Genomic DNA, 26,848 nt, shown 5'->3' with positions numbered 1-26,848 from the left:
CAAGGAGGCATCTGCAGGCAACAAAGGTAGGTGTGTGCTTGTGTGTGTGTTTCCTATGCAGATCCTAAGCCCAGTATCACATGCAAGTAGGAGGAGTAAGAAGGGTTCCTGGCAAATCCGGGTTATGGATTGCATTTAAAAAGGCCCCGTGGGAGTGCAATGGGCCCCTGTCTTGCTGCTTAGCAATAATGGTATGGGTTTAGGTTCTGCTGTGTGTACTGGTGGTTGACTGCCCCCCAGCCCAGAGTGTGCATGGAAAATTGTCTGGCAGCCTCCCTGACAGCAAGCAGTGATAGTGCCCATGAAGGGGACCTTGTTGGGCCCGCCCCTTTCACGGTTATCGCTTCTCGGCCTTTTGGCTAAGATCAAGTGTAGTATCTGTTCTTATCAGTTTAATATCTGATACGTCCCCTATCTGGGGACCATATATTAAATGGATTTTTGAGAACGGGGGCCGATTTCGAAGCTTGCTTCCGTCGCCCTATGCATTGACCCGATATGGCAGTATCTTCGGGTACAGTGCACCACCCCCTTACAGGGTTAAAAAGAAAGATTCCTACTTTCATTGCTACCTGCTTGCTGGCTAGCCAGCTAGCCAGCCCTGTGGGCCTTGCTGCTGCTGCAGCCAAAAAACAAAAGGTGGTGCTGCTGCTGCTTCTGCTGCTTCTGCTTCTGCTTGTGTCTGGCCCCTGTTGGAGCGTCCAGGCACAGGACTTCTGCTGCTGCTGACTAAATGGCCTCCTTAATTGGATCATTTGAGTAGCCAGCACACCTGTGCAGGTAGGGCATGACATGATAGGCAGCTGCCTTGATAGCGGGTGGGTGCTGAATGTTCCTAATTGACAAAATAAGATTAATGCTTATGAAGAAATATAAAATCTCATCCCTTCCCCAATATCGCGCCACACCCCTACCCCTTAATTCCCTGGTTGAACTTGATGGACATATGTCTTTTTTCGACCGTACTAACTATGTAACTATGTAACATAACATGGGGGGGGGGGGTCTCCTGGCTGTTCACACAGGTGTGTCATTGCTGTACATTGACCATGCATTGCTTCTGTGGTATTGCAAAGGCAAAGACAAATGCTTCCAGCCATCCATTGCACTAATGGATTGGTCATCAGCTGGCTGTCTATGTCCCGCATCAATATAGACCAAAGTACAGAGGGTTAGGCTATGCTATTGTGCACCTACCTGATGCATCAGAAGGTGCGAGGCCCTTGCTAAATTCTGTGCACAGACTTTGAGATCTATGCTTTAGACTGTATCTAAACCTGCTCCAACATGGACTGACATTCTGGCCTACTTTCAGCCGATGCGACTTGTCTGTCGCTGAACAGTCGCTTTTTATGTATTCAGCACCTATGTATAATGTTGTAAAAATGCTCTAGAAGCTAAAGTCGCAGAAATGTCACACATATTTGGCCTGCAACTTTCTGTGCGACAAATTCAGACAGGAAAAATCAGTATAAATCCTTAGAAAATTATCCCCCAGTGTCTCCATCTGCTGGCGGTATTGAATAAGCATTGCTGCACTGATGGGGTATGCAGTAGACGAAAAAAAAGAAGAAAAAGAAGAATAATACGCCCAGAAAAGAGGCGAAAAGGAGAAAAACGTAAAAAAACTTGAAAAAAAAGTAAGAGGAAGAGAAGGGAAAAAAAGGTGGAAATGGGTTTAAAAGTGATTTCGGCGGAGAAATATATATATATATATATATATATATATATATATATATATATATACGCGCACACACACACATAGATATAAACGTATTCTCCGTTGAGATATTGCAGCCGCTGCTGTGTCCAGGCCCAGGAGCCTTAGCACTGTGCTGTGATGTCACTCAATACCACTGACATCACTAGGTGTAAACAACATCTCTCCTTTGCTGTGTATGTGACTATGGAGCTGTTTGGTGATGTCGTCTATTACGGCCTTCATAGAAGCAACAGGAGATTGTTGCATCCATCTAGAACCCTCAGAACTACAGTGCTATGATGTCACTCACTTCCACAGGCCTTGCAGAGTGTAAACAACAACAACCCAGCTTTGTTGTGTATGTAACCATAGGGATTTGTGATGTCACCTAGAACCTTCACAGCAGCGACAGCTTTATGAGGAGCATCAGCACTGCTCTGCCTGAGCAGAACCATCACCGCCATAGGTTGTCAAATAACCCGGATTTAACCCACACAGGTAAGTCCAATGGGGTGCAGGCATGTCCTCTATGCTTACAGCTTCCCGTGGGTGTTGGTTTGATACCGTTTGGGGACAGCCAAGGAGGCATCTGCAGGCAACAAAGGTAGGTGTGTGCTTGTGTGTGTGTTTCCTATGCAGATCCTAAGCCCAGTGTCACATGCAAGTAGGAGGAGTAAGAAGGGTTCCTGGCAAATCCGGGTTATGGATTGCATTTAAAAAGGCCCCGTGGGAGTGCAATGGGCCCCTGTCTTGCTGCTTAGCAATAATGGTATGGGTTTAGGTTCTGCTGTGTGTACTGGTGGTTGACTGCCCCCCAGCCCAGAGTGTGCATGGAAAATTGTCTGGCAGCCTCCCTGACAGCAAGCAGTGATAGTGCCCATGAAGGGGACCTTGTTGGGCCCGCCCCTTTCACGGTTATCGCTTCTCGGCCTTTTGGCTAAGATCAAGTGTAGTATCTGTTCTTATCAGTTTAATATCTGATACGTCCCCTATCTGGGGACCATATATTAAATGGATTTTTGAGAACGGGGGCCGATTTCGAAGCTTGCTTCCGTCGCCCTATGCATTGACCCGATATGGCAGTATCTTCGGGTACAGTGCACCACCCCCTTACAGGGTTAAAAAGAAAGATTCCTACTTTCATTGCTACCTGCTTGCTGGCTAGCCAGCTAGCCAGCCCTGTGGGCCTTGCTGCTGCTGCAGCCAAAAAACAAAAGGTGGTGCTGCTGCTGCTTCTGCTGCTTCTGCTGCTTCTGCTTCTGCTTGTGTCTGGCCCCTGTTGGAGCGTCCAGGCACAGGACTTCTGCTGCTGCTGACTAAATGGCCTCCTTAATTGGATCATTTGAGTAGCCAGCACACCTGTGCAGGTAGGGCATGACATGATAGGCAGCTGCCTTGATAGCGGGTGGGTGCTGAATGTTCCTAATTGACAAAATAAGATTAATGCTTATGAAGAAATATAAAATCTCATCCCTTCCCCAATATCGCGCCACACCCCTACCCCTTAATTCCCTGGTTGAACTTGATGGACATATGTCTTTTTTCGACCGTACTAACTATGTAACTATGTAACATAACATGGGGGGGGGGGGGGTCTCCTGGCTGTTCACACAGGTGTGTCATTGCTGTACATTGACCATGCATTGCTTCTGTGGTATTGCAAAGGCAAAGACAAATGCTTCCAGCCATCCATTGCACTAATGGATTGGTCATCAGCTGGCTGTCTATGTCCCGCATCAATATAGACCAAAGTACAGAGGGTTAGGCTATGCTATTGTGCACCTACCTGATGCATCAGAAGGTGCGAGGCCCTTGCTAAATTCTGTGCACAGACTTTGAGATCTATGCTTTAGACTGTATCTAAACCTGCTCCAACATGGACTGACATTCTGGCCTACTTTCAGCCGATGCGACTTGTCTGTCGCTGAACAGTCGCTTTTTATGTATTCAGCACCTATGTATAATGTTGTAAAAATGCTCTAGAAGCTAAAGTCGCAGAAATGTCACACATATTTGGCCTGCAACTTTCTGTGCGACAAATTCAGACAGGAAAAATCAGTATAAATCCTTAGAAAATTATCCCCCAGTGTCTCCATCTGCTGGCGGTATTGAATAAGCATTGCTGCACTGATGGGGTATGCATTAGACGAAAAAAAAGAAGAAAAAGAAGAATAATACGCCCAGAAAAGAGGCGAAAAGGAGAAAAACGTAAAAAAGCGTGAAAAAAAAGTAAGAGGAAGAGAAGGGAAAAAAAGGTGGAAATGGGTTTAAAAGTGATTTCGGCGGAGAAATATATATATATATATATATATATATATATATATATATATACGCGCACACACACACATAGATATAAACGTATTCTCCGTTGAGATATTGCAGCCGCTGCTGTGTCCAGGCCCAGGAGCCTTAGCACTGTGCTGTGATGTCACTCAATACCACTGACATCACTAGGTGTAAACAACATCTCTCCTTTGCTGTGTATGTGACTATGGAGCTGTTTGGTGATGTCGTCTATTACGGCCTTCATAGAAGCAACAGGAGATTGTTGCATCCATCTAGAACCCTCAGAACTACAGTGCTATGATGTCACTCACTTCCACAGGCCTTGCAGAGTGTAAACAACAACAACCCAGCTTTGTTGTGTATGTAACCATAGGGATTTGTGATGTCACCTAGAACCTTCACAGCAGCGACAGCTTTATGAGGAGCATCAGCACTGCTCTGCCTGAGCAGAACCATCACCGCCATAGGTTGTCAAATAACCCGGATTTAACCCACACAGGTAAGTCCAATGGGGTGCAGGCATGTCCTCTATGCTTACAGCTTCCCGTGGGTGTTGGTTTGATACCGTTTGGGGACAGCCAAGGAGGCATCTGCAGGCAACAAAGGTAGGTGTGTGCTTGTGTGTGTGTTTCCTATGCAGATCCTAAGCCCAGTGTCACATGCAAGTAGGAGGAGTAAGAAGGGTTCCTGGCAAATCCGGGTTATGGATTGCATTTAAAAAGGCCCCGTGGGAGTGCAATGGGCCCCTGTCTTGCTGCTTAGCAATAATGGTATGGGTTTAGGTTCTGCTGTGTGTACTGGTGGTTGACTGCCCCCCAGCCCAGAGTGTGCATGGAAAATTGTCTGGCAGCCTCCCTGACAGCAAGCAGTGATAGTGCCCATGAAGGGGACCTTGTTGGGCCCGCCCCTTTCACGGTTATCGCTTCTCGGCCTTTTGGCTAAGATCAAGTGTAGTATCTGTTCTTATCAGTTTAATATCTGATACGTCCCCTATCTGGGGACCATATATTAAATGGATTTTTGAGAACGGGGGCCGATTTCGAAGCTTGCTTCCGTCGCCCTATGCATTGACCCGATATGGCAGTATCTTCGGGTACAGTGCACCACCCCCTTACAGGGTTAAAAAGAAAGATTCCTACTTTCATTGCTACCTGCTTGCTGGCTAGCCAGCTAGACAGCCCTGTGGGCCTTGCTGCTGCTGCAGCCAAAAAACAAAAGGTGGTGCTGCTGCTGCTTCTGCTGCTTCTGCTTCTGCTTGTGTCTGGCCCCTGTTGGAGCGTCCAGGCACAGGACTTCTGCTGCTGCTGACTAAATGGCCTCCTTAATTGGATCATTTGAGTAGCCAGCACACCTGTGCAGGTAGGGCATGACATGATAGGCAGCTGCCTTGATAGCGGGTGGGTGCTGAATGTTCCTAATTGACAAAATAAGATTAATGCTTATGAAGAAATATAAAATCTCATCCCTTCCCCAATATCGCGCCACACCCCTACCCCTTAATTCCCTGGTTGAACTTGATGGACATATGTCTTTTTTCGACCGTACTAACTATGTAACTATGTAACATAACATGGGGGGGGGGGGGGGTCTCCTGGCTGTTCACACAGGTGTGTCATTGCTGTACATTGACCATGCATTGCTTCTGTGGTATTGCAAAGGCAAAGACAAATGCTTCCAGCCATCCATTGCACTAATGGATTGGTCATCAGCTGGCTGTCTATGTCCCGCATCAATATAGACCAAAGTACAGAGGGTTAGGCTATGCTATTGTGCACCTACCTGATGCATCAGAAGGTGCGAGGCCCTTGCTAAATTCTGTGCACAGACTTTGAGATCTATGCTTTAGACTGTATCTAAACCTGCTCCAACATGGACTGACATTCTGGCCTACTTTCAGCCGATGCGACTTGTCTGTCGCTGAACAGTCGCTTTTTATGTATTCAGCACCTATGTATAATGTTGTAAAAATGCTCTAGAAGCTAAAGTCGCAGAAATGTCACACATATTTGGCCTGCAACTTTCTGTGCGACAAATTCAGACAGGAAAAATCAGTATAAATCCTTAGAAAATTATCCCCCAGTGTCTCCATCTGCTGGCGGTATTGAATAAGCATTGCTGCACTGATGGGGTATGCAGTAGACGAAAAAAAGAAGAAAAAGAAGAATAATACGCCCAGAAAAGAGGCGAAAAGGAGAAAAACGTAAAAAAACGTGAAAAAAAAGTAAGAGGAAGAGAAGGGAAAAAAAGGTGGAAATGGGTTTAAAAGTGATTTCGGCGGAGAAATATATATATATATATATATATATATATATATATATATATATATATACGCGCACACACACACATAGATATAAACGTATTCTCCGTTGAGATATTGCAGCCGCTGCTGTGTCCAGGCCCAGGAGCCTTAGCACTGTGCTGTGATGTCACTCAATACCACTGACATCACTAGGTGTAAACAACATCTCTCCTTTGCTGTGTATGTGACTATGGAGCTGTTTGGTGATGTCGTCTATTACGGCCTTCATAGAAGCAACAGGAGATTGTTGCATCCATCTAGAACCCTCAGAACTACAGTGCTATGATGTCACTCACTTCCACAGGCCTTGCAGAGTGTAAACAACAACAACCCAGCTTTGTTGTGTATGTAACCATAGGGATTTGTGATGTCACCTAGAACCTTCACAGCAGCGACAGCTTTATGAGGAGCATCAGCACTGCTCTGCCTGAGCAGAACCATCACCGCCATAGGTTGTCAAATAACCCGGATTTAACCCACACAGGTAAGTCCAATGGGGTGCAGGCATGTCCTCTATGCTTACAGCTTCCCGTGGGTGTTGGTTTGATACCGTTTGGGGACAGCCAAGGAGGCATCTGCAGGCAACAAAGGTAGGTGTGTGCTTGTGTGTGTGTTTCCTATGCAGATCCTAAGCCCAGTGTCACATGCAAGTAGGAGGAGTAAGAAGGGTTCCTGGCAAATCCGGGTTATGGATTGCATTTAAAAAGGCCCCGTGGGAGTGCAATGGGCCCCTGTCTTGCTGCTTAGCAATAATGGTATGGGTTTAGGTTCTGCTGTGTGTACTGGTGGTTGACTGCCCCCCAGCCCAGAGTGTGCATGGAAAATTGTCTGGCAGCCTCCCTGACAGCAAGCAGTGATAGTGCCCATGAAGGGGACCTTGTTGGGCCCGCCCCTTTCACGGTTATCGCTTCTCGGCCTTTTGGCTAAGATCAAGTGTAGTATCTGTTCTTATCAGTTTAATATCTGATACGTCCATGATCTGGGGACCATATATTAAATGGATTTTTGAGAACGGGGGCCGATTTCGAAGCTTGCTTCCGTCGCCCTATGCATTGACCCGATATGGCAGTATCTTCGGGTACAGTGCACCACCCCCTTACAGGGTTAAAAAGAAAGATTCCTACTTTCATTGCTACCTGCTTGCTGGCTAGCCAGCTAGCCAGCCCTGTGGGCCTTGCTGCTGCTGCAGCCAAAAAACAAAAGGTGGTGCTGCTGCTGCTTCTGCTGCTTCTGCTTCTGCTTGTGTCTGGCCCCTGTTGGAGCGTCCAGGCACAGGACTTCTGCTGCTGCTGACTAAATGGCCTCCTTAATTGGATCATTTGAGTAGCCAGCACACCTGTGCAGGTAGGGCATGACATGATAGGCAGCTGCCTTGATAGCGGGTGGGTGCTGAATGTTCCTAATTGACAAAATAAGATTAATGCTTATGAAGAAATATAAAATCTCATCCCTTCCCCAATATCGCGCCACACCCCTACCCCTTAATTCCCTGGTTGAACTTGATGGACATATGTCTTTTTTCGACCGTACTAACTATGTAACTATGTAACATAACATGGGGGGGGGGGGGGTCTCCTGGCTGTTCACACAGGTGTGTCATTGCTGTACATTGACCATGCATTGCTTCTGTGGTATTGCAAAGGCAAAGACAAATGCTTCCAGCCATCCATTGCACTAATGGATTGGTCATCAGCTGGCTGTCTATGTCCCACATCAATATAGACCAAAGTACAGAGGGTTAGGCTATGCTATTGTGCACCTACCTGATGCATCAGAAGGTGCGAGGCCCTTGCTAAATTCTGTGCACAGACTTTGAGATCTATGCTTTAGACTGTATCTAAACCTGCTCCAACATGGACTGACATTCTGGCCTACTTTCAGCCGATGCGACTTGTCTGTCGCTGAACAGTCGCTTTTTATGTATTCAGCACCTATGTATAATGTTGTAAAAATGCTCTAGAAGCTAAAGTCGCAGAAATGTCACACATATTTGGCCTGCAACTTTCTGTGCGACAAATTCAGACAGGAAAAATCAGTATAAATCCTTAGAAAATTATCCCCCAGTGTCTCCATCTGCTGGCGGTATTGAATAAGCATTGCTGCACTGATGGGGTATGCATTAGACGAAAAAAAAGAAGAAAAAGAAGAATAATACGCCCAGAAAAGAGGCGAAAAGGAGAAAAACGTAAAAAAACGTGAAAAAAAAGTAAGAGGAAGAGAAGGGAAAAAAAGGTGGAAATGGGTTTAAAAGTGATTTCGGCGGAGAAATATATATATATATATATATATATATATATATATATATATATACGCGCACACACACACATAGATATAAACGTATTCTCCGTTGAGATATTGCAGCCGCTGCTGTGTCCAGGCCCAGGAGCCTTAGCACTGTGCTGTGATGTCACTCAATACCACTGACATCACTAGGTGTAAACAACATCTCTCCTTTGCTGTGTATGTGACTATGGAGCTGTTTGGTGATGTCGTCTATTACGGCCTTCATAGAAGCAACAGGAGATTGTTGCATCCATCTAGAACCCTCAGAACTACAGTGCTATGATGTCACTCACTTCCACAGGCCTTGCAGAGTGTAAACAACAACAACCCAGCTTTGTTGTGTATGTAACCATAGGGATTTGTGATGTCACCTAGAACCTTCACAGCAGCGACAGCTTTATGAGGAGCATCAGCACTGCTCTGCCTGAGCAGAACCATCACCGCCATAGGTTGTCAAATAACCCGGATTTAACCCACACAGGTAAGTCCAATGGGGTGCAGGCATGTCCTCTATGCTTACAGCTTCCCGTGGGTGTTGGTTTGATACCGTTTGGGGACAGCCAAGGAGGCATCTGCAGGCAACAAAGGTAGGTGTGTGCTTGTGTGTGTGTTTCCTATGCAGATCCTAAGCCCAGTGTCACATGCAAGTAGGAGGAGTAAGAAGGGTTCCTGGCAAATCCGGGTTATGGATTGCATTTAAAAAGGCCCCGTGGGAGTGCAATGGGCCCCTGTCTTGCTGCCTAGCAATAATGGTATGGGTTTAGGTTCTGCTGTGTGTACTGGTGGTTGACTGCCCCCCAGCCCAGAGTGTGCATGGAAAATTGTCTGGCAGCCTCCCTGACAGCAAGCAGTGATAGTGCCCATGAAGGGGACCTTGTTGGGCCCGCCCCTTTCACGGTTATCGCTTCTCGGCCTTTTGGCTAAGATCAAGTGTAGTATCTGTTCTTATCAGTTTAATATCTGATACGTCCCCTATCTGGGGACCATATATTAAATGGATTTTTGAGAACGGGGGCCGATTTCGAAGCTTGCTTCCGTCGCCCTATGCATTGACCCGATATGGCAGTATCTTCGGGTACAGTGCACCACCCCCTTACAGGGTTAAAAAGAAAGATTCCTACTTTCATTGCTACCTGCTTGCTGGCTAGCCAGCTAGCCAGCCCTGTGGGCCTTGCTGCTGCTGCAGCCAAAAAACAAAAGGTGGTGCTGCTGCTGCTTCTGCTGCTTCTGCTTCTGCTTGTGTCTGGCCCCTGTTGGAGCGTCCAGGCACAGGACTTCTGCTGCTGCTGACTAAATGGCCTCCTTAATTGGATCATTTGAGTAGCCAGCACACCTGTGCAGGTAGGGCATGACATGATAGGCAGCTGCCTTGATAGCGGGTGGGTGCTGAATGTTCCTAATTGACAAAATAAGATTAATGCTTATGAAGAAATATAAAATCTCATCCCTTCCCCAATATCGCGCCACACCCCTACCCCTTAATTCCCTGGTTGAACTTGATGGACATATGTCTTTTTTCGACCGTACTAACTATGTAACTATGTAACATAACATGGGGGGGGGGGTCTCCTGGCTGTTCACACAGGTGTGTCATTGCTGTACATTGACCATGCATTGCTTCTGTGGTATTGCAAAGGCAAAGACAAATGCTTCCAGCCATCCATTGCACTAATGGATTGGTCATCAGCTGGCTGTCTATGTCCCGCATCAATATAGACCAAAGTACAGAGGGTTAGGCTATGCTATTGTGCACCTACCTGATGCATCAGAAGGTGCGAGGCCCTTGCTAAATTCTGTGCACAGACTTTGAGATCTATGCTTTAGACTGTATCTAAACCTGCTCCAACATGGACTGACATTCTGGCCTACTTTCAGCCGATGCGACTTGTCTGTCGCTGAACAGTCGCTTTTTATGTATTCAGCACCTATGTATAATGTTGTAAAAATGCTCTAGAAGCTAAAGTCGCAGAAATGTCACACATATTTGGCCTGCAACTTTCTGTGCGACAAATTCAGACAGGAAAAATCAGTATAAATCCTTAGAAAATTATCCCCCAGTGTCTCCATCTGCTGGCGGTATTGAATAAGCATTGCTGCACTGATGGGGTATGCATTAGACGAAAAAAAAGAAGAAAAAGAAGAATAATACGCCCAGAAAAGAGGCGAAAAGGAGAAAAACGTAAAAAAACGTGAAAAAAAAGTAAGAGGAAGAGAAGGGAAAAAAAGGTGGAAATGGGTTTAAAAGTGATTTCGGCGGAGAAATATATATATATATATATATATATATATATATATATATATATATATATATATATACGCGCACACACACACATAGATATAAACGTATTCTCCGTTGAGATATTGCAGCCGCTGCTGTGTCCAGGCCCAGGAGCCTTAGCACTGTGCTGTGATGTCACTCAATACCACTGACATCACTAGGTGTAAACAACATCTCTCCTTTGCTGTGTATGTGACTATGGAGCTGTTTGGTGATGTCGTCTATTACGGCCTTCATAGAAGCAACAGGAGATTGTTGCATCCATCTAGAACCCTCAGAACTACAGTGCTATGATGTCACTCACTTCCACAGGCCTTGCAGAGTGTAAACAACAACAACCCAGCTTTGTTGTGTATGTAACCATAGGGATTTGTGATGTCACCTAGAACCTTCACAGCAGCGGCAGCTTTATGAGGAGCATCAGCACTGCTCTGCCTGAGCAGAACCATCACCGCCATAGGTTGTCAAATAACCCGGATTTAACCCACACAGGTAAGTCCAATGGGGTGCAGGCATGTCCTCTATGCTTACAGCTTCCCGTGGGTGTTGGTTTGATACCGTTTGGGGACAGCCAAGGAGGCATCTGCAGGCAACAAAGGTAGGTGTGTGCTTGTGTGTGTGTTTCCTATGCAGATCCTAAGCCCAGTGTCACATGCAAGTAGGAGGAGTAAGAAGGGTTCCTGGCAAATCCGGGTTATGGATTGCATTTAAAAAGGCCCCGTGGGAGTGCAATGGGCCCCTGTCTTGCTGCTTAGCAATAATGGTATGGGTTTAGGTTCTGCTGTGTGTACTGGTGGTTGACTGCCCCCCAGCCCATAGTGTGCATGGAAAATTGTCTGGCAGCCTCCCTGACAGCAAGCAGTGATAGTGCCCATGAAGGGGACCTTGTTGGGCCCGCCCCTTTCACGGTTATCGCTTCTCGGCCTTTTGGCTAAGATCAAGTGTAGTATCTGTTCTTATCAGTTTAATATCTGATACGTCCCCTATCTGGGGACCATATATTAAATGGATTTTTGAGAACGGGGGCCGATTTCGAAGCTTGCTTCCGTCGCCCTATGCATTGACCCGATATGGCAGTATCTTCGGGTACAGTGCACCACCCCCTTACAGGGTTAAAAAGAAAGATTCCTACTTTCATTGCTACCTGCTTGCTGGCTAGCCAGCTAGCCAGCCCTGTGGGCCTTGCTGCTGCTGCTGCAGCCAAAAAACAAAAGGTGGTGCTGCTGCTGCTTCTGCTGCTTCTGCTTCTGCTTGTGTCTGGCCCCTGTTGGAGCGTCCAGGCACAGGACTTCTGCTGCTGCTGACTAAATGGCCTCCTTAATTGGATCATTTGAGTAGCCAGCACACCTGTGCAGGTAGGGCATGACATGATAGGCAGCTGCCTTGATAGCGGGTGGGTGCTGAATGTTCCTAATTGACAAAATAAGATTAATGCTTATGAAGAAATATAAAATCTCATCCCTTCCCCAATATCGCGCCACACCCCTACCCCTTAATTCCCTGGTTGAACTTGATGGACATATGTCTTTTTTCGACCGTACTAACTATGTAACTATGTAACATAACATGGGGGGGGGGGGGGGGTCTCCTGGCTGTTCACACAGGTGTGTCATTGCTGTACATTGACCATGCATTGCTTCTGTGGTATTGCAAAGGCAAAGACAAATGCTTCCAGCCATCCATTGCACTAATGGATTGGTCATCAGCTGGCTGTCTATGTCCCGCATCAATATAGACCAAAGTACAGAGGGTTAGGCTATGCTATTGTGCACCTACCTGATGCATCAGAAGGTGCGAGGCCCTTGCTAAATTCTGTGCACAGACTTTGAGATCTATGCTTTAGACTGTATCTAAACCTGCTCCAACATGGACTGACATTCTGGCCTACTTTCAGCCGATGCGACTTGTCTGTCGCTGAACAGTCGCTTTTTATGTATTCAGCACCTATGTATAATGTTGTAAAAATGCTCTAGAAGCTAAAGTCGCAGAAATGTCACACATATTTGGCCTGCAACTTTCTGTGCGACAAATTCAGACAGGAAAAATCAGTATAAATCCTTAGAAAATTATCCCCCAGTGTCTCCATCTGCTGGCGGTATTGAATAAGCATTGCTGCACTGATGGGGTATGCATTAGACGAAAAAAAAGAAGAAAAAGAAGAATAATACGCCCAGAAAAGAGGCGAAAAGGAGAAAAACGTAAAAAAACGTGAAAAAAAAGTAAGAGGAAGAGAAGGGAAAAAAAGGTGGAAATGGGTTTAAAAGTGATTTCGGCGGAGAAATATATATATATATATATATATATATATATATATATATATATATATACGCGCACACACACACATAGATATAAACGTATTCTCCGTTGAGATATTGCAGCCGCTGCTGTGTCCAGGCCCAGGAGCCTTAGCACTGTGCTGTGATGTCACTCAATACCACTGACATCACTAGGTGTAAACAACATCTCTCCTTTGCTGTGTATGTGACTATGGAGCTGTTTGGTGATGTCGTCTATTACGGCCTTCATAGAAGCAACAGGAGATTGTTGCATCCATCTAGAACCCTCAGAACTACAGTGCTATGATGTCACTCACTTCCACAGGCCTTGCAGAGTGTAAACAACAACAACCCAGCTTTGTTGTGTATGTAACCATAGGGATTTGTGATGTCACCTAGAACCTTCACAGCAGCGACAGCTTTATGAGGAGCATCAGCACTGCTCTGCCTGAGCAGAACCATCACCGCCATAGGTTGTCAAATAACCCGGATTTAACCCACACAGGTAAGTCCAATGGGGTGCAGGCATGTCCTCTATGCTTACAGCTACCCGTGGGTGTTGGTTTGATACCGTTTGGGGACAGCCAAGGAGGCATCTGCAGGCAACAAAGGTAGGTGTGTGCTTGTGTGTGTGTTTCCTATGCAGATCCTAAGCCCAGTGTCACATGCAAGTAGGAGGAGTAAGAAGGGTTCCTGGCAAATCCGGGTTATGGATTGCATTTAAAAAGGCCCCGTGGGAGTGCAATGGGCCCCTGTCTTGCTGCTTAGCAATAATGGTATGGGTTTAGGTTCTGCTGTGTGTACTGGTGGTTGACTGCCCCCCAGCCCAGAGTGTGCATGGAAAATTGTCTGGCAGCCTCCCTGACAGCAAGCAGTGATAGTGCCCATGAAGGGGACCTTGTTGGGCCCGCCCCTTTCACGGTTATCGCTTCTCGGCCTTTTGGCTAAGATCAAGTGTATTATCTGTTCTTATCAGTTTAATATCTGATACGTCCCCTATCTGGGGACCATATATTAAATGGATTTTTGAGAACGGGGGCCGATTTCGAAGCTTGCTTCCGTCGCCCTATGCATTGACCCGATATGGCAGTATCTTCGGGTACAGTGCACCACCCCCTTACAGGGCGAAAAAAAAGAAGAAAAAGAAGAATAATACGCCCAGAAAAGAGGCGAAAAGGAGAAAAACGTAAAAAAACGTGAAAAAAAAGTAAGAGGAAGAGAAGGGAAAAAAAGGTGGAAATGGGTTTAAAAGTGATTTCGGCGGAGAAATATATATATATATATATATATATATATATATATATATACGCGCACACACACACATAGATATAAACGTATTCTCCGTTGAGATATTGCAGCCGCTGCTGTGTCCAGGCCCAGGAGCCTTAGCACTGTGATGTGATGTCACTCAATACCACTGACATCACTAGGTGTAAACAACATCTCTCCTTTGCTGTGTATGTGACTATGGAGCTGTTTGGTGATGTCGTCTATTACGGCCTTCATAGAAGCAACAGGAGATTGTTGCATCCATCTAGAACCCTCAGAACTACAGTGCTATGATGTCACTCACTTCCACAGGCCTTGCAGAGTGTAAACAACAACAACCCAGCTTTGTTGTGTATGTAACCATAGGGATTTGTGATGTCACCTAGAACCTTCACAGCAGCGACAGCTTTATGAGGAGCATCAGCACTGCTCTGCCTGAGCAGAACCATCACCGCCATAGGTTGTCAAATAACCCGGATTTAACCCACACAGGTAAGTCCAATGGGGTGCAGGCATGTCCTCTATGCTTACAGCTACCCGTGGGTGTTGGTTTGATACCGTTTGGGGACAGCCAAGGAGGCATCTGCAGGCAACAAAGGTAGGTGTGTGCTTGTGTGTGTGTTTCCTATGCAGATCCTAAGCCCAGTGTCACATGCAAGTAGGAGGAGTAAGAAGGGTTCCTGGCAAATCCGGGTTATGGATTGCATTTAAAAAGGCCCCGTGGGAGTGCAATGGGCCCCTGTCTTGCTGCTTAGCAATAATGGTATGGGTTTAGGTTCTGCTGTGTGTACTGGTGGTTGACTGCCCCCCAGCCCAGAGTGTGCATGGAAAATTGTCTGGCAGCCTCCCTGACAGCAAGCAGTGATAGTGCCCATGAAGGGGACCTTGTTGGGCCCGCCCCTTTCACGGTTATCGCTTCTCGGCCTTTTGGCTAAGATCAAGTGTATTATCTGTTCTTATCAGTTTAATATCTGATACGTCCCCTATCTGGGGACCATATATTAAATGGATTTTTGAGAACGGGGGCCGATTTCGAAGCTTGCTTCCGTCGCCCTATGCATTGACCCGATATGGCAGTATCTTCGGGTACAGTGCACCACCCCCTTACAGGGTTAAAAAGAAAGATTCCTACTTTCATTGCTACCTGCTTGCTGGCTAGCCAGCTAGCCAGCCCTGTGGGCCTTGCTGCTGCTGCAGCCAAAAAACAAAAGGTGGTGCTGCTGCTGCTTCTGCTGCTTCTGCTTCTGCTTGTGTCTGGCCCCTGTTGGAGCGTCCAGGCACAGGACTTCTGCTGCTGCTGACTAAATGGCCTCCTTAATTGGATCATTTGAGTAGCCAGCACACCTGTGCAGGTAGGGCATGACATGATAGGCAGCTGCCTTGATAGCGGGTGGGTGCTGAATGTTCCTAATTGACAAAATAAGATTAATGCTTATGAAGAAATATAAAATCTCATCCCTTCCCCAATATCGCGCCACACCCCTACCCCTTAATTCCCTGGTTGAACTTGATGGACATATGTCTTTTTTCGACCGTACTAACTATGTAACTATGTAACATAACATGGGGGGGGGGGTCTCCTGGCTGTTCACACAGGTGTGTCATTGCTGTACATTGACCATGCATTGCTTCTGTGGTATTGCAAAGGCAAAGACAAATGCTTCCAGCCATCCATTGCACTAATGGATTGGTCATCAGCTGGCTGTCTATGTCCCGCATCAATATAGACCAAAGTACAGAGGGTTAGGCTATGCTATTGTGCACCTACCTGATGCATCAGAAGGTGCGAGGCCCTTGCTAAATTCTGTGCACAGACTTTGAGATCTATGCTTTAGACTGTATCTAAACCTGCTCCAACATGGACTGACATTCTGGCCTACTTTCAGCCGATGCGACTTGTCTGTCGCTGAACAGTCGCTTTTTATGTATTCAGCACCTATGTATAATGTTGTAAAAATGCTCTAGAAGCTAAAGTCGCAGAAATGTCACACATATTTGGCCTGCAACTTTCTGTGCGACAAATTCAGACAGGAAAAATCAGTATAAATCCTTAGAAAATTATCCCCCAGTGTCTCCATCTGCTGGCGGTATTGAATAAGCATTGCTGCACTGATGGGGTATGCATTAGACGAAAAAAAAGAAGAAAAAGAAGAATAATACGCCCAGAAAAGAGGCGAAAAGGAGAAAAACGTAAAAAAACGTGAAAAAAAAGTAAGAGGAAGAGAAGGGAAAAAAAGGTGGAAATGGGTTTAAAAGTGATTTCGGCGGAGAAATATATATATATATATATATATATATATATATATATATATATATATATATATATATACGCGCACACACACACATAGATATAAACGTATTCTCCGTTGAGATATTGCAGCCGCTGCTGTGTCCAGGCCCAGGAGCCTTAGCACTGTGCTGTGATGTCACTCAATACCACTGACATCACTAGGTGTAAACAACATCTCTCCTTTGCTGTGTATGTGACTATGGAGCTGTTTGGTGATGTCGTCTATTACGGCCTTCATAGAAGCAACAGGAGATTGTTGCATCCATCTAGAACCCTCAGAACTACAGTGCTATGATGTCACTCACTTCCACAGGCCTTGCAGAGTGTAAACAACAACAACCCAGCTTTGTTGTGTATGTAACCATAGGGATTTGTGATGTCACCTAGAACCTTCACAGCAGCGGCAGCTTTATGAGGAGCATCAGCACTGCTCTGCCTGAGCAGAACCATCACCGCCATAGGTTGTCAAATAACCCGGATTTAACCCACACAGGTAAGTCCAATGGGGTGCAGGCATGTCCTCTATGCTTACAGCTTCCCGTGGGTGTTGGTTTGATACCGTTTGGGGACAGCCAAGGAGGCATCTGCAGGCAACAAAGGTAGGTGTGTGCTTGTGTGTGTGTTTCCTATGCAGATCCTAAGCCCAGTGTCACATGCAAGTAGGAGGAGTAAGAAGGGTTCCTGGCAAATCCGGGTTATGGATTGCATTTAAAAAGGCCCCGTGGGAGTGCAATGGGCCCCTGTCTTGCTGCTTAGCAATAATGGTATGGGTTTAGGTTCTGCTGTGTGTACTGGTGGTTGACTGCCCCCCAGCCCAGAGTGTGCATGGAAAATTGTCTGGCAGCCTCCCTGACAGCAAGCAGTGATAGTGCCCATGAAGGGGACCTTGTTGGGCCCGCCCCTTTCACGGTTATCGCTTCTCGGCCTTTTGGCTAAGATCAAGTGTAGTATCTGTTCTTATCAGTTTAATATCTGATACGTCCCCTATCTGGGGACCATATATTAAATGGATTTTTGAGAACGGGGGCCGATTTCGAAGCTTGCTTCCGTCGCCCTATGCATTGACCCGATATGGCAGTATCTTCGGGTACAGTGCACCACCCCCTTACAGGGTTAAAAAGAAAGATTCCTACTTTCATTGCTACCTGCTTGCTGGCTAGCCAGCTAGCCAGCCCTGTGGGCCTTGCTGCTGCTGCTGCAGCCAAAAAACAAAAGGTGGTGCTGCTGCTGCTTCTGCTGCTTCTGCTTCTGCTTGTGTCTGGCCCCTGTTGGAGCGTCCAGGCACAGGACTTCTGCTGCTGCTGACTAAATGGCCTCCTTAATTGGATCATTTGAGTAGCCAGCACACCTGTGCAGGTAGGGCATGACATGATAGGCAGCTGCCTTGATAGCGGGTGGGTGCTGAATGTTCCTAATTGACAAAATAAGATTAATGCTTATGAAGAAATATAAAATCTCATCCCTTCCCCAATATCGCGCCACACCCCTACCCCTTAATTCCCTGGTTGAACTTGATGGACATATGTCTTTTTTCGACCGTACTAACTATGTAACTATGTAACATAACATGGGGGGGGGGGGGGGTCTCCTGGCTGTTCACACAGGTGTGTCATTGCTGTACATTGACCATGCATTGCTTCTGTGGTATTGCAAAGGCAAAGACAAATGCTTCCAGCCATCCATTGCACTAATGGATTGGTCATCAGCTGGCTGTCTATGTCCCGCATCAATATAGACCAAAGTACAGAGGGTTAGGCTATGCTATTGTGCACCTACCTGATGCATCAGAAGGTGCGAGGCCCTTGCTAAATTCTGTGCACAGACTTTGAGATCTATGCTTTAGACTGTATCTAAACCTGCTCCAACATGGACTGACATTCTGGCCTACTTTCAGCCGATGCGACTTGTCTGTCGCTGAACAGTCGCTTTTTATGTATTCAGCACCTATGTATAATGTTGTAAAAATGCTCTAGAAGCTAAAGTCGCAGAAATGTCACACATATTTGGCCTGCAACTTTCTGTGCGACAAATTCAGACAGGAAAAATCAGTATAAATCCTTAGAAAATTATCCCCCAGTGTCTCCATCTGCTGGCGGTATTGAATAAGCATTGCTGCACTGATGGGGTATGCATTAGACGAAAAAAAAGAAGAAAAAGAAGAATAATACGCCCAGAAAAGAGGCGAAAAGGAGAAAAACGTAAAAAAACGTGAAAAAAAAGTAAGAGGAAGAGAAGGGAAAAAAAGGTGGAAATGGGTTTAAAAGTGATTTCGGCGGAGAAATATATATATATATATATATATATATATATATATATATATATATATATACGCGCACACACACACATAGATATAAACGTATTCTCCGTTGAGATATTGCAGCCGCTGCTGTGTCCAGGCCCAGGAGCCTTAGCACTGTGCTGTGATGTCACTCAATACCACTGACATCACTAGGTGTAAACAACATCTCTCCTTTGCTGTGTATGTGACTATGGAGCTGTTTGGTGATGTCGTCTATTACGGCCTTCATAGAAGCAACAGGAGATTGTTGCATCCATCTAGAACCCTCAGAACTACAGTGCTATGATGTCACTCACTTCCACAGGCCTTGCAGAGTGTAAACAACAACAACCCAGCTTTGTTGTGTATGTAACCATAGGGATTTGTGATGTCACCTAGAACCTTCACAGCAGCGACAGCTTTATGAGGAGCATCAGCACTGCTCTGCCTGAGCAGAACCATCACCGCCATAGGTTGTCAAATAACCCGGATTTAACCCACACAGGTAAGTCCAATGGGGTGCAGGCATGTCCTCTATGCTTACAGCTACCCGTGGGTGTTGGTTTGATACCGTTTGGGGACAGCCAAGGAGGCATCTGCAGGCAACAAAGGTAGGTGTGTGCTTGTGTGTGTGTTTCCTATGCAGATCCTAAGCCCAGTGTCACATGCAAGTAGGAGGAGTAAGAAGGGTTCCTGGCAAATCCGGGTTATGGATTGCATTTAAAAAGGCCCCGTGGGAGTGCAATGGGCCCCTGTCTTGCTGCTTAGCAATAATGGTATGGGTTTAGGTTCTGCTGTGTGTACTGGTGGTTGACTGCCCCCCAGCCCAGAGTGTTCTGGCAGCCTCCCTGACAGCAAGCAGTGATAGTGCCCATGAAGGGGACCTTGTTGGGCCCGCCCCTTTCACGGTTATCGCTTCTCGGCCTTTTGGCTAAGATCAAGTGTATTATCTGTTCTTATCAGTTTAATATCTGATACGTCCCCTATCTGGGGACCATATATTAAATGGATTTTTGAGAACGGGGGCCGATTTCGAAGCTTGCTTCCGTCGCCCTATGCATTGACCCGATATGGCAGTATCTTCGGGTACAGTGCACCACCCCCTTACAGGGCGAAAAAAAAGAAGAAAAAGAAGAATAATACGCCCAGAAAAGAGGCGAAAAGGAGAAAAACGTAAAAAAACGTGAAAAAAAAGTAAGAGGAAGAGAAGGGAAAAAAAGGTGGAAATGGGTTTAAAAGTGATTTCGGCGGAGAAATATATATATATATATATATATATATATATATATATATATACGCGCACACACACACATAGATATAAACGTATTCTCCGTTGAGATATTGCAGCCGCTGCTGTGTCCAGGCCCAGGAGCCTTAGCACTGTGATGTGATGTCACTCAATACCACTGACATCACTAGGTGTAAACAACATCTCTCCTTTGCTGATCTCTCCTTTGCTGTGTATGTGACTATGGAGCTGTTTGGTGATGTCGTCTATTACGGCCTTCATAGAAGCAACAGGAGATTGTTGCATCCATCTAGAACCCTCAGAACTACAGTGCTATGATGTCACTCACTTCCACAGGCCTTGCAGAGTGTAAACAACAACAACCCAGCTTTGTTGTGTATGTAACCATAGGGATTTGTGATGTCACCTAGAACCTTCACAGCAGCGACAGCTTTATGAGGAGCATCAGCACTGCTCTGCCTGAGCAGAACCATCACCGCCATAGGTTGTCAAATAACCCGGATTTAACCCACACAGGTAAGTCCAATGGGGTGCAGGCATGTCCTCTATGCTTACAGCTACCCGTGGGTGTTGGTTTGATACCGTTTGGGGACAGCCAAGGAGGCATCTGCAGGCAACAAAGGTAGGTGTGTGCTTGTGTGTGTGTTTCCTATGCAGATCCTAAGCCCAGTGTCACATGCAAGTAGGAGGAGTAAGAAGGGTTCCTGGCAAATCCGGGTTATGGATTGCATTTAAAAAGGCCCCGTGGGAGTGCAATGGGCCCCTGTCTTGCTGCTTAGCAATAATGGTATGGGTTTAGGTTCTGCTGTGTGTACTGGTGGTTGACTGCCCCCCAGCCCAGAGTGTGCATGGAAAATTGTCTGGCAGCCTCCCTGACAGCAAGCAGTGATAGTGCCCATGAAGGGGACCTTGTTGGGCCCGCCCCTTTCACGGTTATCGCTTCTCGGCCTTTTGGCTAAGATCAAGTGTATTATCTGTTCTTATCAGTTTAATATCTGATACGTCCCCTATCTGGGGACCATATATTAAATGGATTTTTGAGAACGGGGGCCGATTTCGAAGCTTGCTTCCGTCGCCCTATGCATTGACCCGATATGGCAGTATCTTCGGGTACAGTGCACCACCCCCTTACAGGGTTAAAAAGAAAGATTCCTACTTTCATTGCTACCTGCTTGCTGGCTAGCCAGCTAGCCAGCCCTGTGGGCCTTGCTGCTGCTGCAGCCAAAAAACAAAAGGTGGTGCTGCTGCTGCTTCTGCTTCTGCTTGTGTCTGGCCCCTGTTGGAGCATCCAGGCACAGGACTTCTGCTGCTGCTGACTAAATGGCCTCCTTAATTGGATCATTTGAGTAGCCAGCACACCTGTGCAGGTAGGGCATGACATGATAGGCAGCTGCCTTGATAGCGGGTGGGTGCTGAATGTTCCTAATTGACAAAATAAGATTAATGCTTATGAAGAAATATAAAATCTCATCCCTTCCCCAATATCGCGCCACACCCCTACCCCTTAATTCCCTGGTTGAACTTGATGGACATATGTCTTTTTTCGACCGTACTAACTATGTAACTATGTAACATAACATGGGGGGGGGGGTCTCCTGGCTGTTCACACAGGTGTGTCATTGCTGTACATTGACCATGCATTGCTTCTGTGGTATTGCAAAGGCAAAGACAAATGCTTCCAGCCATCCATTGCACTAATGGATTGGTCATCAGCTGGCTGTCTATGTCCCGCATCAATATAGACCAAAGTACAGAGGGTTAGGCTATGCTATTGTGCACCTACCTGATGCATCAGAAGGTGCGAGGCCCTTGCTAAATTCTGTGCACAGACTTTGAGATCTATGCTTTAGACTGTATCTAAACCTGCTCCAACATGGACTGACATTCTGGCCTACTTTCAGCCGATGCGACTTGTCTGTCGCTGAACAGTCGCTTTTTATGTATTCAGCACCTATGTATAATGTTGTAAAAATGCTCTAGAAGCTAAAGTCGCAGAAATGTCACACATATTTGGCCTGCAACTTTCTGTGCGACAAATTCAGACAGGAAAAATCAGTATAAATCCTTAGAAAATTATCCCCCAGTGTCTCCATCTGCTGGCGGTATTGAATAAGCATTGCTGCACTGATGGGGTATGCATTAGACGAAAAAAAAGAAGAAAAAGAAGAATAATACGCCCAGAAAAGAGGCGAAAAGGAGAAAAACGTAAAAAAACGTGAAAAAAAAGTAAGAGGAAGAGAAGGGAAAAAAAGGTGGAAATGGGTTTAAAAGTGATTTCGGCGGAGAAATATATATATATATATATATATATATATATATATATATATACGCGCACACACACACATAGATATAAACGTATTCTCCGTTGAGATATTGCAGCCGCTGCTGTGTCCAGGCCCAGGAGCCTTAGCACTGTGCTGTGATGTCACTCAATACCACTGACATCACTAGGTGTAAACAACATCTCTCCTTTGCTGTGTATGTGACTATGGAGCTGTTTGGTGATGTCGTCTATTACGGCCTTCATAGAAGCAACAGGAGATTGTTGCATCCATCTAGAACCCTCAGAACTACAGTGCTATGATGTCACTCACTTCCACAGGCCTTGCAGAGTGTAAACAACAACAACCCAGCTTTGTTGTGTATGTAACCATAGGGATTTGTGATGTCACCTAGAACCTTCACAGCAGCGACAGCTTTATGAGGAGCATCAGCACTGCTCTGCCTGAGCAGAACCATCACCGCCATAGGTTGTCAAATAACCCGGATTTAACCCACACAGGTAAGTCCAATGGGGTGCAGGCATGTCCTCTATGCTTACAGCTTCGTGGGTGTTGGTTTGATACCGTTTGGGGACAGCCAAGGAGGCATCTGCAGGCAACAAAGGTAGGTGTGTGCTTGTGTGTGTGTTTCCTATGCAGATCCTAAGCCCAGTGTCACATGCAAGTAGGAGGAGTAAGAAGGGTTCCTGGCAAATCCGGGTTATGGATTGCATTTAAAAAGGCCCCGTGGGAGTGCAATGGGCCCCTGTCTTGCTGCTTAGCAATAATGGTATGGGTTTAGGTTCTGCTGTGTGTACTGGTGGTTGACTGCCCCCCAGCCCAGAGTGTGCATGGAAAATTGTCTGGCAGCCTCCCTGACAGCAAGCAGTGATAGTGCCCATGAAGGGGACCTTGTTGGGCCCGCCCCTTTCACGGTTATCGCTTCTCGGCCTTTTGGCTAAGATCAAGTGTAGTATCTGTTCTTATCAGTTTAATATCTGATACGTCCCCTATCTGGGGACCATATATTAAATGGATTTTTGAGAACGGGGGCCGATTTCGAAGCTTGCTTCCGTCGCCCTATGCATTGACCCGATATGGCAGTATCTTCGGGTACAGTGCACCACCCCCTTACAGGGTTAAAAAGAAAGATTCCTACTTTCATTGCTACCTGCTTGCTGGCTAGCCAGCTAGCCAGCCCTGTGGGCCTTGCTGCTGCTGCAGCCAAAAAACAAAAGGTGGTGCTTCTGCTGCTTCTGCTTCTGCTTGTGTCTGGCCCCTGTTGGAGCGTCCAGGCACAGGACTTCTGCTGCTGCTGACTAAATGGCCTCCTTAATTGGATCATTTGAGTAGCCAGCACACCTGTGCAGGTAGGGCATGACATGATAGGCAGCTGCCTTGATAGCGGGTGGGTGCTGAATGTTCCTAATTGACAAAATAAGATTAATGCTTATGAAGAAATATAAAATCTCATCCCTTCCCCAATATCGCGCCACACCCCTACCCCTTAATTCCCTGGTTGAACTTGATGGACATATGTCTTTTTTCGACCGTACTAACTATGTAACTATGTAACATAACATGGGGGGGGGGGGGTCTCCTGGCTGTTCACACAGGTGTGTCATTGCTGTACATTGACCATGCATTGCTTCTGTGGTATTGCAAAGGCAAAGACAAATGCTTCCAGCCATCCATTGCACTAATGGATTGGTCATCAGCTGGCTGTCTATGTCCCGCATCAATATAGACCAAAGTACAGAGGGTTAGGCTATGCTATTGTGCACCTACCTGATGCATCAGAAGGTGCGAGGCCCTTGCTAAATTCTGTGCACAGACTTTGAGATCTATGCTTTAGACTGTATCTAAACCTGCTCCAACATGGACTGACATTCTGGCCTACTTTCAGCCGATGCGACTTGTCTGTCGCTGAACAGTCGCTTTTTATGTATTCAGCACCTATGTATAATGTTGTAAAAATGCTCTAGAAGCTAAAGTCGCAGAAATGTCACACATATTTGGCCTGCAACTTTCTGTGCGACAAATTCAGACAGGAAAAATCAGTATAAATCCTTAGAAAATTATCCCCCAGTGTCTCCATCTGCTGGCGGTATTGAATAAGCATTGCTGCACTGATGGGGTATGCATTAGACGAAAAAAAAGAAGAAAAAGAAGAATAATACGCCCAGAAAAGAGGCGAAAAGGAGAAAAACGTAAAAAAACGTGAAAAAAAAGTAAGAGGAAGAGAAGGGAAAAAAAGGTGGAAATGGGTTTAAAAGTGATTTCGGCGGAGAAATATATATATATATATATATATATATATATATATATATATATATATATATATGCGCACACACACACATAGATATAAACGTATTCTCCGTTGAGATATTGCAGCCGCTGCTGTGTCCAGGCCCAGGAGCCTTAGCACTGTGCTGTGATGTGACTCAATACCACTGACATCACTAGGTGTAAACAACATCTCTCCTTTGCTGTGTATGTGACTATGGAGCTGTTTGGTGATGTCGTCTATTACGGCCTTCATAGAAGCAACAGGAGATTGTTGCATCCATCTAGAACCCTCAGAACTACAGTGCTATGATGTCACTCACTTCCACAGGCCTTGCAGAGTGTAAACAACAACAACCCAGCTTTGTTGTGTATGTAACCATAGGGATTTGTGATGTCACCTAGAACCTTCACAGCAGCGACAGCTTTATGAGGAGCATCAGCACTGCTCTGCCTGAGCAGAACCATCACCGCCATAGGTTGTCAAATAACCCGGATTTAACCCACACAGGTAAGTCCAATGGGGTGCAGGCATGTCCTCTATGCTTACAGCTACCCGTGGGTGTTGGTTTGATACCGTTTGGGGACAGCCAAGGAGGCATCTGCAGGCAACAAAGGTAGGTGTGTGCTTGTGTGTGTGTTTCCTATGCAGATCCTAAGCCCAGTGTCACATGCAAGTAGGAGGAGTAAGAAGGGTTCCTGGCAAATCCGGGTTATGGATTGCATTTAAAAAGGCCCCGTGGGAGTGCAATGGGCCCCTGTCTTGCTGCTTAGCAATAATGGTATGGGTTTAGGTTCTGCTGTGTGTACTGGTGGTTGACTGCCCCCCAGCCCAGAGTGTGCATGGAAAATTGTCTGGCAGCCTCCCTGACAGCAAGCAGTGATAGTGCCCATGAAGGGGACCTTGTTGGGCCCGCCCCTTTCACGGTTATCGCTTCTCGGCCTTTTGGCTAAGATCAAGTGTAGTATCTGTTCTTATCAGTTTAATATCTGATACGTCCCCTATCTGGGGACCATATATTAAATGGATTTTTGAGAACGGGGGCCGATTTCGAAGCTTGCTTCCGTCGCCCTATGCATTGACCCGATATGGCAGTATCTTCGGGTACAGTGCACCACCCCCTTACAGGGTTAAAAAGAAAGATTCCTACTTTCATTGCTACCTGCTTGCTGGCTAGCCAGCTAGCCAGCCCTGTGGGCCTTGCTGCTGCTGCAGCCAAAAAACAAAAGGTGGTGCTGCTGCTGCTTCTGCTGCTTCTGCTTCTGCTTGTGTCTGGCCCCTGTTGGAGCATCCAGGCACAGGACTTCTGCTGCTGCTGACTAAATGGCCTCCTTAATTGGATCATTTGAGTAGCCAGCACACCTGTGCAGGTAGGGCATGACATGATAGGCAGCTGCCTTGATAGCGGGTGGGTGCTGAATGTTCCTAATTGACAAAATAAGATTAATGCTTATGAAGAAATATAAAATCTCATCCCTTCCCCAATATCGCGCCACACCCCTACCCCTTAATTCCCTGGTTGAACTTGATGGACATATGTCTTTTTTCGACCGTACTAACTATGTAACTATGTAACATAACATGGGGGGGGGGGGTCTCCTGGCTGTTCACACAGGTGTGTCATTGCTGTACATTGACCATGCATTGCTTCTGTGGTATTGCAAAGGCAAAGACAAATGCTTCCAGCCATCCATTGCACTAATGGATTGGTCATCAGCTGGCTGTCTATGTCCCGCATCAATATAGACCAAAGTACAGAGGGTTAGGCTATGCTATTGTGCACCTACCTGATGCATCAGAAGGTGCGAGGCCCTTGCTAAATTCTGTGCACAGACTTTGAGATCTATACTTTAGACTGTATCTAAACCTGCTCCAACATGGACTGACATTCTGGCCTACTTTCAGCCGATGCGACTTGTCTGTCGCTGAACAGTCGCTTTTTATGTATTCAGCACCTATGTATAATGTTGTAAAAATGCTCTAGAAGCTAAAGTCGCAGAAATGTCACACATATTTGGCCTGCAACTTTCTGTGCGACAAATTCAGACAGGAAAAATCAGTATAAATCCTTAGAAAATTATCCCCCAGTG

At 46.2% G+C, this 26,848-nt stretch overlaps 13 non-coding genes across 13 annotated transcripts; all 13 read left to right on the top strand.

Moving 5' to 3' along the window:
* The first annotated feature begins 339 nt into the window (after positions 1-339).
* Positions 340-530, top strand: LOC130350268 (U2 spliceosomal RNA). Its single transcript, XR_008887416.1, has one exon. It is a non-coding gene; the product is annotated as a U2 spliceosomal RNA (small nuclear RNA).
* A 2,089-nt stretch (positions 531-2,619) lies between these two features.
* Positions 2,620-2,810, top strand: LOC130350266 (U2 spliceosomal RNA). The gene has a single exon (XR_008887414.1). It is a non-coding gene; the product is annotated as a U2 spliceosomal RNA (small nuclear RNA).
* A 2,096-nt stretch (positions 2,811-4,906) lies between these two features.
* Positions 4,907-5,097, top strand: LOC130350265 (U2 spliceosomal RNA). The gene has a single exon (XR_008887413.1). It is a non-coding gene; the product is annotated as a U2 spliceosomal RNA (small nuclear RNA).
* Positions 5,098-7,190: 2,093 nt separating this feature from the next.
* Positions 7,191-7,381, top strand: LOC130350246 (U2 spliceosomal RNA). Its single transcript, XR_008887401.1, has one exon. It is a non-coding gene; the product is annotated as a U2 spliceosomal RNA (small nuclear RNA).
* A 2,089-nt stretch (positions 7,382-9,470) lies between these two features.
* Positions 9,471-9,661, top strand: LOC130350264 (U2 spliceosomal RNA). The gene has a single exon (XR_008887412.1). It is a non-coding gene; the product is annotated as a U2 spliceosomal RNA (small nuclear RNA).
* A 2,098-nt stretch (positions 9,662-11,759) lies between these two features.
* Positions 11,760-11,950, top strand: LOC130350263 (U2 spliceosomal RNA). The gene has a single exon (XR_008887411.1). It is a non-coding gene; the product is annotated as a U2 spliceosomal RNA (small nuclear RNA).
* A 2,098-nt stretch (positions 11,951-14,048) lies between these two features.
* Positions 14,049-14,239, top strand: LOC130350245 (U2 spliceosomal RNA). The gene has a single exon (XR_008887400.1). It is a non-coding gene; the product is annotated as a U2 spliceosomal RNA (small nuclear RNA).
* Positions 14,240-15,304: 1,065 nt separating this feature from the next.
* On the top strand, positions 15,305-15,495 carry LOC130350309 (U2 spliceosomal RNA). Its single transcript, XR_008887453.1, has one exon. It is a non-coding gene; the product is annotated as a U2 spliceosomal RNA (small nuclear RNA).
* A 2,100-nt stretch (positions 15,496-17,595) lies between these two features.
* Positions 17,596-17,786, top strand: LOC130350262 (U2 spliceosomal RNA). The gene has a single exon (XR_008887410.1). It is a non-coding gene; the product is annotated as a U2 spliceosomal RNA (small nuclear RNA).
* Positions 17,787-19,872: 2,086 nt separating this feature from the next.
* LOC130350308 (U2 spliceosomal RNA) lies at positions 19,873-20,063 on the top strand. The gene has a single exon (XR_008887452.1). It is a non-coding gene; the product is annotated as a U2 spliceosomal RNA (small nuclear RNA).
* Positions 20,064-21,145: 1,082 nt separating this feature from the next.
* On the top strand, positions 21,146-21,336 carry LOC130350307 (U2 spliceosomal RNA). The gene has a single exon (XR_008887451.1). It is a non-coding gene; the product is annotated as a U2 spliceosomal RNA (small nuclear RNA).
* A 2,073-nt stretch (positions 21,337-23,409) lies between these two features.
* On the top strand, positions 23,410-23,600 carry LOC130350260 (U2 spliceosomal RNA). Its single transcript, XR_008887409.1, has one exon. It is a non-coding gene; the product is annotated as a U2 spliceosomal RNA (small nuclear RNA).
* Positions 23,601-25,687: 2,087 nt separating this feature from the next.
* Positions 25,688-25,878, top strand: LOC130350259 (U2 spliceosomal RNA). The gene has a single exon (XR_008887408.1). It is a non-coding gene; the product is annotated as a U2 spliceosomal RNA (small nuclear RNA).
* The last annotated feature ends 970 nt before the right edge of the window (positions 25,879-26,848 follow it).

This window comes from Hyla sarda, unplaced genomic scaffold, assembly GCF_029499605.1.
Source record: "Hyla sarda isolate aHylSar1 unplaced genomic scaffold, aHylSar1.hap1 scaffold_941, whole genome shotgun sequence".
Classification (NCBI taxonomy): Eukaryota; Metazoa; Chordata; class Amphibia; order Anura; family Hylidae; genus Hyla; species Hyla sarda.
Note: the sequence above shows the minus strand (reverse complement) of the source record. Positions and strands in the feature narration are given on the sequence as shown.